Consider the following 10,721-nt stretch of genomic DNA (forward strand, 5'->3'; position numbering starts at 1 on the left):
CTGACCAAAATTAATTAAGTAAAGTAAAATCAAGGGTAAATATGTGAGGTGATGGACATTGATTAACTTGATGGGGGAATTCTTTCAGAATGCATGTATACATCAAATCATCACACCGTACACAATAAATATATTACAAACAATGGGGTGCCTGGGTGGCACAGTTGCTTAAGCGTCTACGTCTTGATTTCAGCTCAGGTGGTGATCGTGGGATTCTGGAGTTGAGCCCTGTGTTCGGCTCCATGTTCAGTGTGGAGTCTGCTTCAGGTTTTCTCTCCCTCTTCCTGTGTTCCTCCCTGCTACATGCTCTCTCCCTCATATAAATAAAGCTTTAAAATAAACAAACAAATAAATAACTTGTCAATTATACCTCAATAAAACTGGAAGATATATAAGGAGAAGTTTTTGTGATAAATTAATATGTATTTCAATAAGTAAACTATTGGGTATCCCTACATAAGGAGAAATCATGGAATTTTGCCTTTAATACCAGATGACAGGAATCCCAAGAGAGATAAATGCAGATAAAGTCAGAGGAAATCACTGAGAGGACTGGACAGCTCGGTGGCCTGAGAGCTGGCCCTGGGCAATCAGAAGCTCCCCACCTGTCCCCTGTCTTCAGAAGGTATGTTCTGCCCACAGTTCCCACACTAGAAGCAACTTTAAGAATGCAGTCTTGAGAGAGAACAATTTGTTACTGAGACCATCTAGATTGGATGTGTAACAGAACCCGGGTAAGCCCCCCGTATAAACTCCAGATTCTGAGCAAGTAAGTGCAGAGATCTACATGTTTTGTGGTCATCCACCGCAACCTTGTATGTGACCTCCCTTGTGTACTGAAGCTGCCACCTACCAATCTGGAGTGGTCTGCCTCTTTCTTCTGTCCTTCCTTGACCTCTGTTTACAAGGGTCAATTTCCAATTTACCCAGGAACTCCTGAGGTCATGAACCAACAGCCTGACAAAGGTGTGATTTATTGCCTGCTCAAATACCATGAATCAGTTTCCTGAAATGGTGGAAAATTTGATAGATACGTGAAACAAACCATAATCCTCCCTGACTATGCCCAGTAGTTGCAGTTAAACTGGAATAAAAAGGGAGAAAAAAGTTGTATGATTCTATCAGTTAAGGAAACTTAAAGGTTCAGATCACAGACAACAATACAGCAAATCTGCTCCTTAGTGTATGGTCACTAGACCTCAAGCAGTTCTGTGCTGGAGTGGGCTGGTACTGGCTTCTGAGAGCCAGTTACATGTGGCACTCCATAACATAATGTTGGTAGCTAGAAATTGGCTGTGTAGGAGCACTTACCCCATGAAAATCTGCGAATGCTACAAATCCATTTTCTTCATGCAAAGTGTTGTTAAACATTTATCAACATACCATTCGCCATTAGGCTTGCTAACCTGGACAGGTTTCTGGCTGAGCTTAAAATGGAGTGAGAATGAATATGAATGTTAGCAATACCATCTTGGGGAAACAGAGAGAGGAATTAAACCTGAAAGTCTGGGCAATGACATAAGGAAGTTCAAACATCAACAATTTATTCTTGAAGCCAGCCATGAAAGGGAGGTCAAATTTGGAAACCATGAATACTCTGCTTTAAATTGAAAGAGACACAAACATCTTCCATTGGTAAATCTACAAAGTCCACACTTTCTGGAGTGTGTGTGTGTGTGTGTGTGTGTAGTGAGCAGGTATTACATCAGTCCAAACACTGATACAATAAAGAAGCTACATTTTACTTGCATAACCATATTGTAGAGTACATGTTTCTGTAACCTGGCTAAGAAGGGAGAAATTTCTAACAATTAAAAAACCATTTGAAAATGGAAAGATCAACAACTTTAGGACTTAGTGATGCTCCTTCACTACAGGTGTTTTAGCTGAGGATAGACAATCACTTAGTAAGATTTACCAGACAGTCAACCATGAAATGAGGAAAAGGTAGAAAGTAGGGGTGAAGTTTGCACATAAATGCAACCCAGAGAGAAGCATCCAGTAGATGAAAGAGGTTAAAATAAAGGAATGAAGGATTGATTCAGTTTTGATCAAAGTTGAATTCAAGGGACAGAGAGGAAGGGCCTAAGTTTACCACAAATTTGGTCATCTCTAGCTTCACTGAGTTGGCTAGGATTGTATTTTTGAAAGGCATAATCATCCTTATGAGACAGGCAATAGCAGAATGCAGTGGGTTCCTAATTTTTTTTAAAAAAGCATTTAGGCGAGCGGCCCAGGTGGCTCAGCGGTTTAGCGCCTGCCTTTGGCCCAGGGTGTGATCCTGGAGACCCGGGATTGAGTCCCATGTGGGGCTCTCTGTATGGAGCCTGCTTCTCCCTCTGCCTGTTTCTGCCTCTCTCTCTCTCTCTCTCTCTCTCTCTCTCTGTGTGTGTGTGTGTGTCTAATGGATACACAAAATCTTTGAAAAAATAAAAAATAAAAAAAATACAAAGCGTTTAGGCAAAATGGTGCACTCTTTACCTCTCAGGGGCTATGCAAATTTGAAAACAAAAAAACCCCCCAAAACTCGTGCCTGTTAGGACTGTTTTTGAATTTGAGTTGGAACACGTTGGGAACAAGAGGAGAGGAGAGAAGCAAAATAATACGTCACACAAATTGTCTTCTGGAACAGCCCTCAGGAAACCGGTGCCAGACTCTTGAGGGAAAGGACGCTGTCAAGAGACTAAATCAGTAAATCTAAAAGGAGGAAAAGTGCTACTGTGGGAAAAGAAGGAATATGTCTTTACAGTTGAATCGTGAGGAGGTGCTTCTTTTTATTTTACTCCAGTACCACTGAAACTGAAATGAAGATAAGGCTGTGTCGTCATGTGAGTGATGTCACAAGAGGAATGTGGACGCCAGAGATGTGATGGCACAGGGGAAGACAGAAATGCCATAAGACACAGCAGTAGCTATGACAATTGCCATGAAATACATTTTTAATGGTTATTATTTTGCCCTGTATTCTTTGATTATAGTACCCTATTCATTGAGGCCCCCAGACTGATGTGTCCTGGGAAAACCAGATTATAAATATAAATTATAAGAGGTATCCTTTATCCTTTTTTCCCTTTCATTTTAACCACCAATATATTACCATACCTTTCTGCCTGCCCCCCAGTTAGTACCTTCCTCTAAAGGAAGAAATTGTGCAAAATATCACAATGACTAAGTAGATATGTCAGGCAAGCAACTAAATGCGTAAATCTTAAAAACTTCGAAGTACAAAGCATAAAACTTAGCATAAATTTTCAGTTATAGAAGTCATCCTTTTATTTAAAAAAGTAACATGGTTTCCTAAAATAGACAAATTTTTTTAAGGAAATCTACAAAAATTTCCAAATTAAGAAACGTTAATCAGAATAACAATGGTAGGTTCAGTCAGTATGTGTCTGTGCTAAAGTAAAGGACTATACTTTGCTAAAGAGGAATTACCCCAAAATGAGCTGAAGATTTCAAACATGCTAGAAACAAAGCATTATCTAATTATCAATCCCAAATACGAAACTCACTAATTCCCACTAAAGCTTTATTTTTAATCCTATTTCTCTGATCCTAAATCAAGTCTTCTTAGGAAAGATCTTTTAAATATTCCAGAAGAAATGAACAATTCTTCACCTGAGTGTTTATTTCTCTTTTCTTGGACTGTGGCCTGAATTTGGTTTGGGAAAGAGGCACAGTTCAGATTTTTCCACAGGCCTTCTTGACCTACACAAGCCGGCTTGCTATAAACCAAACCCCTGCAGTTTTCCTATCCTGGCAAAGCTGGGAAAGCCATAAATATTTTTGGCAAAGCAGACCCTAAAATAAGACAAGGTTTTTTATTTCAAGATCACATAACATTGGTCAAAATGGCATACTGAGGCAAATAGCTAAAACATATTTTTAAAGCAAATATGTGGTGATATAGAAATATTTCTCACACTAATCCATGTCAGCGATCTAGTTGAAGTTTCAGAACACCAGGCTCTATAGGCTACGTTGTTTCAGGTGGAGACTGAAAATGGCACTAGATTCTGTTAGATGAAAGGAAAGGTGCTAATATGCTATTGGCCACTCAAGAAACAAGCTACCACCTAGTCAGGTTGGAAGTCCTAGAGGCTTAAGAATACTCCCTGACCACTGGTCTCCAAACTCTAGTGAATTTCAGAAACAACTGGACAACTTGGCAGATCTCAGCCCCAGGATTTCTAATTCACTGGGTAGAAAGACAAGCCCCCAAATTTGTATTTCTCACAAATTCCCAGACGCTGCTCACTCTGACATCTCCTGAACCACACTCTGAGAGCTGTTGGATACACTGACTTGGATGTCACAGCAACCCTTCAGAGGAAAGAGAGCCTCACGTCCACAACTGGACGTGAAATACTGTAATTTCATATAACATTTACATGTGCTAAATCCACAAAATCCTGCAGCAATCACTTACTTGGCGAATAGCTGACATTCACTTTGTTGAGAGATAATCATTTGTGTCACCCAACTTCAGATTTTGGAAGGTAATCAGGAGAAGTCAGGGTAAAGATCAAGTCACAAACCTAGGACTCCTATTTACTTTTTCCTCTCCACCGGTTTCATTGTAACCGTAACATCTACTAAATTGCAAAGAACTGCAGCTGATAAGGAGTTTGCATTGAAAAGATTTGGTTCTTATTGACATTCTTTTTTCTCTGAGCAGTCCCATATTCTCAGCCTCTCTACTGGGTTTACTGTAAATGTAGCTATAAAATGCTATAATGTATTTTTTAAGGGTCTTATTATTTCACATAAAAATGGGGCAACATTATTTAAGCTTTTAATGTACCTGGGCAGTGAGCACCCTGCTAGATTGTATTGTTTCCTCCAAGTCATCCTTTCTTGTGAGAGAATAATTTATTTCAGCCCTTCATCATATGCTTTCCCTTCTGAGACTGGCTCACTTTCTACCACGTTAACATTGCCCTAGTCATGTGACGTGCTTTCGTCAAAGGAACAGGAGCAGAAGTGATTTATACAGGGCATGGGTTCTACCAGTATCCTTCCTTTTGCCATCAAACTGACATTTCCTGGATAGAGACTGCTCCTCCAGCCTTGTTCTTGAATGAGGATGACATGGAGCAGAGCCCCAGCTGGCATGTAGCAGATATTAGAAACAAACCTCTCTTTTTCTAAGCTACTGAGATTTGGAGTTGATTTGCTGTAGCATGCTAACTTAGCAAAAGTATAATATGAATATATACAATATGTAAAATAAAAGAAACAATTTAATGATCTCTTTTAGTGAGAAAGTGTCATAGATAACATGGAAAGGATGGTTGGTCTTCAGTCTCATTTGTGACTGATAAATTTGAGATCCAGACAGATTAATGATTTGCCGAAGGTTGGATACTTAGTAAATAGACATTATTTTCAAGAAAATGGGAGAGAAATAATAACTGAGTACCATGTTCTAGGCCATGTGCCAGTCTGTGGAATCCACTAACATCTAATAAACCAACAGTAGAGTTTTGTATTAGAGTTCTAAAATGAATCTCTGCTAGAACCTGGCTGCCTCAAATTTAAAACTGAGTTTGCTAACAGGTGTGGCACGGAGGGCTGCAGTAAGGCCCCAGCAACTAATGCCTAGCTCACTTACCAACATACAATCAATGTGAAGATGAATGCAACAAGTTGCCACCACAAAATGTTTGAATCACATAACTTCCCTCAATCCCTCAATCAAATTCTTGGCTTGCCAAAAAAAAAAAAAAAAAAAAAAAGCCTGATTTTTAGCTTGCTTAAAGAAAAAGAATGTGCCGGTCAGGCTGAAGTGAATATCTAGTTCAGTTGTATTTTTTTTTCTTTTTTCTTTTTTTTTTTTTTTTTTTTTTGTATAAAGGAGTAGCCTTCCCCCTTCCCCCCACCCCCCCAACCCCCACCCCCAGCATCCTTCTTAGTTTCTAATAATACATAGCTTTTCCATTAAGGAATAACTAATCCTTTCTCTCAGGCTGCATAATCAGGGGGAGGACCTCACCCTCAGCTTTAGGACCGGCTAACATAGATTTGCACATCCCATCACTTTGGTCTGGTGATTGGTACACAGATAGGCATATGACCTTGTCAACCATGACAACAAGATCTCAGATGGTTGGAAGAGAGATGGTCTCCCTCCCACATTTGAAGTAAAGTTTGAAGCTGCAGCGATCGGTTTTTACTAAAGAGAGATTGTGTCGGCAAATGAATCCAACATGTGCCAAGAAATAAACTCAAGCTAGGGAACCGGATAATTCTGATACTGCTTGAACCTCGACATCCTAAACCTCCAAACTTTTTTTGTTATTTAAATCAATACATTTCTTTTGTGTGTAAGTGACCTTGGCATTGGGGCTTTTGTCATTTGTGACCAAGAGTTCTAAGTTGTAACATAGTAACTTAGCATGGTATTTTTCAGCCTCTTATACGTTTAGAAAATGCAAGTTAGCCATCCTGACATTCATAATCTCTGAGTGACTGATAAGATTATTTTGCTGGGATGTCAAACTGAGCCTAGGTAAACTGACCAAGGTAAATGTCACCTCGAAGGCTCATTAACAGCCAGCTGTTTTTCTCTTTTTATTCTCAGGTTATTAAGCACTCAGTGTCACCCTGCCTCTTTCTTCTAAATTTGTATCGATTATTGGGTAGCTTTATCCTGTTTTACTTTTAGAGACAAGCGCACCAGAAGAAATTCCTATATACATAATATTTGGGGCTGGTAAACAAATTCACAAGTATTTAGTGAACAAATATGTTTGCCCAGCCAGGAGTTAGTGTATTCTATCCTCATGAGAGTAAGTTTCCTTACAGAGATCCTCTGAAGAACTCTGCCCTGCTATATTCTATATAGCCAGAAACATGCCTGCAAGCAAGTAGGTTCAGATTTCTATCCTTTTTTTTTTAAAGATTTTATCTATTTATTTGACAGAGAGAGAGAGAGAGAAAGAGAGAGAGAGAGAGAGAGCTCCAGAGAGCACAAGTGTGATGAATGGTAGAGGGAGAGGGAGAAGAAGACTCCCCACTGAGCAGGGAGCCTCCATCCCAGGACTCTGGGATCATGACCCAAGCTGAAGGCAGATACTCAACCGACTGAGCCACACAGGCATCCCCAGGTTTCTATCATTAATAATACCTAGAGGGTTTCTTTATCTCAAGGCTCTGGGAAGAGAAGTATTAAATAAGAATAGCATTAGAGTTTACCTACTTTGAAGGATATACCTATAATAGCAAACTACAAATATTGAGTAGAGTTCGGAAATTCTTTTCCAATTCTGTATTACTAGCTCAGTGAGATTAGCCAAGTGTCTCTATTCAGGCACAGCACATATGAATTTTCTTTATCTGTTGTCATTTTGTCATCCACATCCTTTTCTTTCCACTCCTAGCTCTTCTATACCAGGTTCATCACCTCATTGTATCAAATTCCTTATTACTACCAGTAGAACACTCTTGGCTTCTATCTTTGCTTGCTTTTCAGATTGCAATATAGAGTCTCTGCAAACTGGATGTAGTTTTCATATGAAGGCGTTTTCCCTCCTTGCTGTCAGCTAACTGGCCCTTGCTCGTGTTTATTATACAGGGCTGGCTTCTGCCTCTAGCTGAGCAGCCCGGCGATTGCTGTGTTCTCTGAGTGCTCCCTGTCTGCTCCCTCTGTGCTCTGCAGGCACCGAGCAGCTACAAAAATGGGGTGTATATTCATCTGCTTTGGGCAGGGAGAATAAATTCCAGCTTAGGTCCAAGTTGAAAATGAAGCCCTCACTAGGCAACAATATGGATTCTGGTATACTTCCCGTGTACCCCATTAGAAGCCCCTTTGGCTGCAGCAGCTTGGAGTTGTACAGTGGAACCATTTCATGCTTAATATTATGTACGACACGGGCACCGTGGGGAGTAAAAGGGCACGAGGCCATGCTTTCCTCATGGAGAAGTGCAAACTCCTGCGGGGGAGTAAAGATTTATAAGCACACAGAGACACACAGGTGTGTGCATGCACACACACATGCACACACCTTGAAATACAACATTATCAATGTACAAGTGAAAAGTTCATGATGCTAATTCTTTACTGGTGAAGAGAAATCAAGGTAATTTTAATTAGTTGCAAAGACCTCACAGAGAAAGCCAAATGTGAGCACTGCTTTGGAGGCCAGGGTGGACTTGCAAAGTCTGGGCTGGCCGAAAGAAAGATTCTCTGAGTTGAGTCCTCATATCGATTTAGTTGAAAACCATGGTCCAACAATTGCCTATCATAATGTAGGCCACATGTGTATACACTGCATTCTTCCCCCTTGTAATTGCTTATTTTGGCCCTGTAAAGCTCCAGCCTATATCTCTCCAGCTTTTATTTGGTAATGTCTATTTAAACACGTTTCTAAGGTTACGTTTGTTGAAATCTAACAGAACAGTGGCATGTATTTTAAACTCGATTGTCCTTGTGTAAAAAACCACTAATGCTTTTTAAAAGCTTCAAAAAAATATTTCATGTTTAAGAATCAGCAACTGAGCAATTCTATCTATTTTCTAAGTGAATCCATAAGGGTGCAGTTTTCTTGGTTTATTAACGGATCTGTTTGTTAGAGGCATTTATTATAAATCCAGTCATTCTGCAAATATTTCTCTAATGCATTTAAAATAAATAAAACCCAAACTTTGCCTTTAAGCACCAATAAAATCAGGAATGCATCAAAGCAAGAAATTCAAAGTACAGCTCGATGTGGCCCTGAGAGAGCTCCACTCAAAGGCAATGTTCACAGGCATTGGAAAATGATGCTGGAAAGGTGTAATATTTATATGTCAAGTCTATCTTACCACAGCTTTAGATATTTGAACAAAAATTTCCACCAAGTTGTCATTGATTTTTTGGAATATGCTTATTCACTTTATTTGTTCCTTGGACTTATTTATAAACATTTTCTGCATCATACTAGGTCACTTTTAAAAGTGAGAATATCTCTAGGGTTTGTTTTATAGTAGTACAAATAAACACAATCTATACAGTTTACTTAAATAGAAGTATTCTACTTATAAGGTCTAAAAGCAGCACTTTATACTTCGTGATTTTAACACAGCCGCTTGAACTCACTTGGCCAAATGCCTATATTAAAAAACAGCACAGTGAGAGGGGTTAAAGGTGAACTTGCTACTCACTGAATCTAGAAATGACTAATTTATTCATCATGCCGAAGGAAATCTCCCACACGTCCATAATATAAATTTATTTAATACTGATTTCATCTTCGGCCTCTTCCTCCTTTCTCATGGATGCAAAACTGTGAGTCATGATAAGATGCTTCCTATGAGAATTATTTTTTTCTGAGTAAAAATGCAATCCAAGTATAGCCTTATGCTTTCTGTCTGAACTTCACGAAGCTTTTAACTAAGCTACTCTTGCTGAATAAGTTACTGTTCATTGACTCTAATTTAAGACATTTGTTTTTTTAAAACATACTTTCCAGAAAACATCTGGTGTATTACTGCCTGAATCTAATAACAGAATATAAAGTTTCAGAAACAAGGTAGAGCAAGTTTAACTATCTCTCTTTCCTTTCCACAGTTAGAGCATCACTCTTATATGTAAAGAGAATTTATAATAATATTATCTATTTAATTAGAGATTATTTTTTAGCAAACTAAAGTTGCTAGTTTTGGGTACTGATTAGGATTCGAATACAAAAACTTTTCTATGTTTTATCATTGCAGTTCCTCATAACCTGTGATATTTTGAAACAAATGGAGCAAAGTGTTTAAATTCAGAATGCGGGGCCTCTCACAATTGCTAAGTATAATCCATTGTGTAATAGATCTGGATATCTTTCAGGGATACATAAAAATATACCAGTCAAGTCAATTGATAGTATAAAATAACTTAATTGAGATATAATTGGCATATAACATGTTAGTTTCAGTCATGCAATATAATGATTTCATATTTGTATATATTGTAAAATGATCATCACATAAGTCAAGTTGGCATCCATTACCATATCATTACAACTAATTCTTCTTATGATGAGAATATTTCAGATATACTCCTTTAGCAGCTTTCAAATGTACAATACAGTATTATTAGTTAGAGTTGCCATGCTGTACATTATATCCTACATCCCCATGACTTAGGAATCTTGTACCTTTTGACCACCTTCACCCATCCTGCCTCTGGCAACCACCAATCTGTTCTCTGTATTTAGTTAGTTTAGTTTGAAAAAAAAAGAAGTGTTTGTTTATTGTTTTTGGATTCTGCAGAAAACTGAGAACATGTGGTATTTGTCCTTATTTATCTGAATTTTTTCACTTAGCATAATGCCCTAGAGGTCCATCCATGTTGTGGCAAGTGGCAAGATTCACTTCTTTTTTATGGCTGAATAATATTGCACTGTGTGTGTGACATGCATGTGTGTGCCACATTTTCTTTATCCATTCATCTATGGATGGACACTTAGGTTACATGAAAATCTGTTTAAGATGACTACCTATATTTGCTTTATAAAGTGTAAATCATACTAGTTACCTGATTTATACCAAGGCACTCTAATAAATTAGATACTATAGACAATCCCCAACTTACAAAACCGCAACTTATGATTTTTCTACTTTTTGATGGTGTGAAGTGATATGCACTCAGTAAAAACTGTACCTGACTTTGAATTTGATCTTTTTGTGGGCTAGTGATATGCAGTGGAATACTCTCTCTTAATGCTGGGCAGTGGCAGCAAACTCCAGCTCTC

The sequence above is a fragment of the Canis aureus genome, chromosome 25, assembly GCF_053574225.1.
Source record: "Canis aureus isolate CA01 chromosome 25, VMU_Caureus_v.1.0, whole genome shotgun sequence".
NCBI lineage: Eukaryota > Metazoa > Chordata > Mammalia > Carnivora > Canidae > Canis > Canis aureus.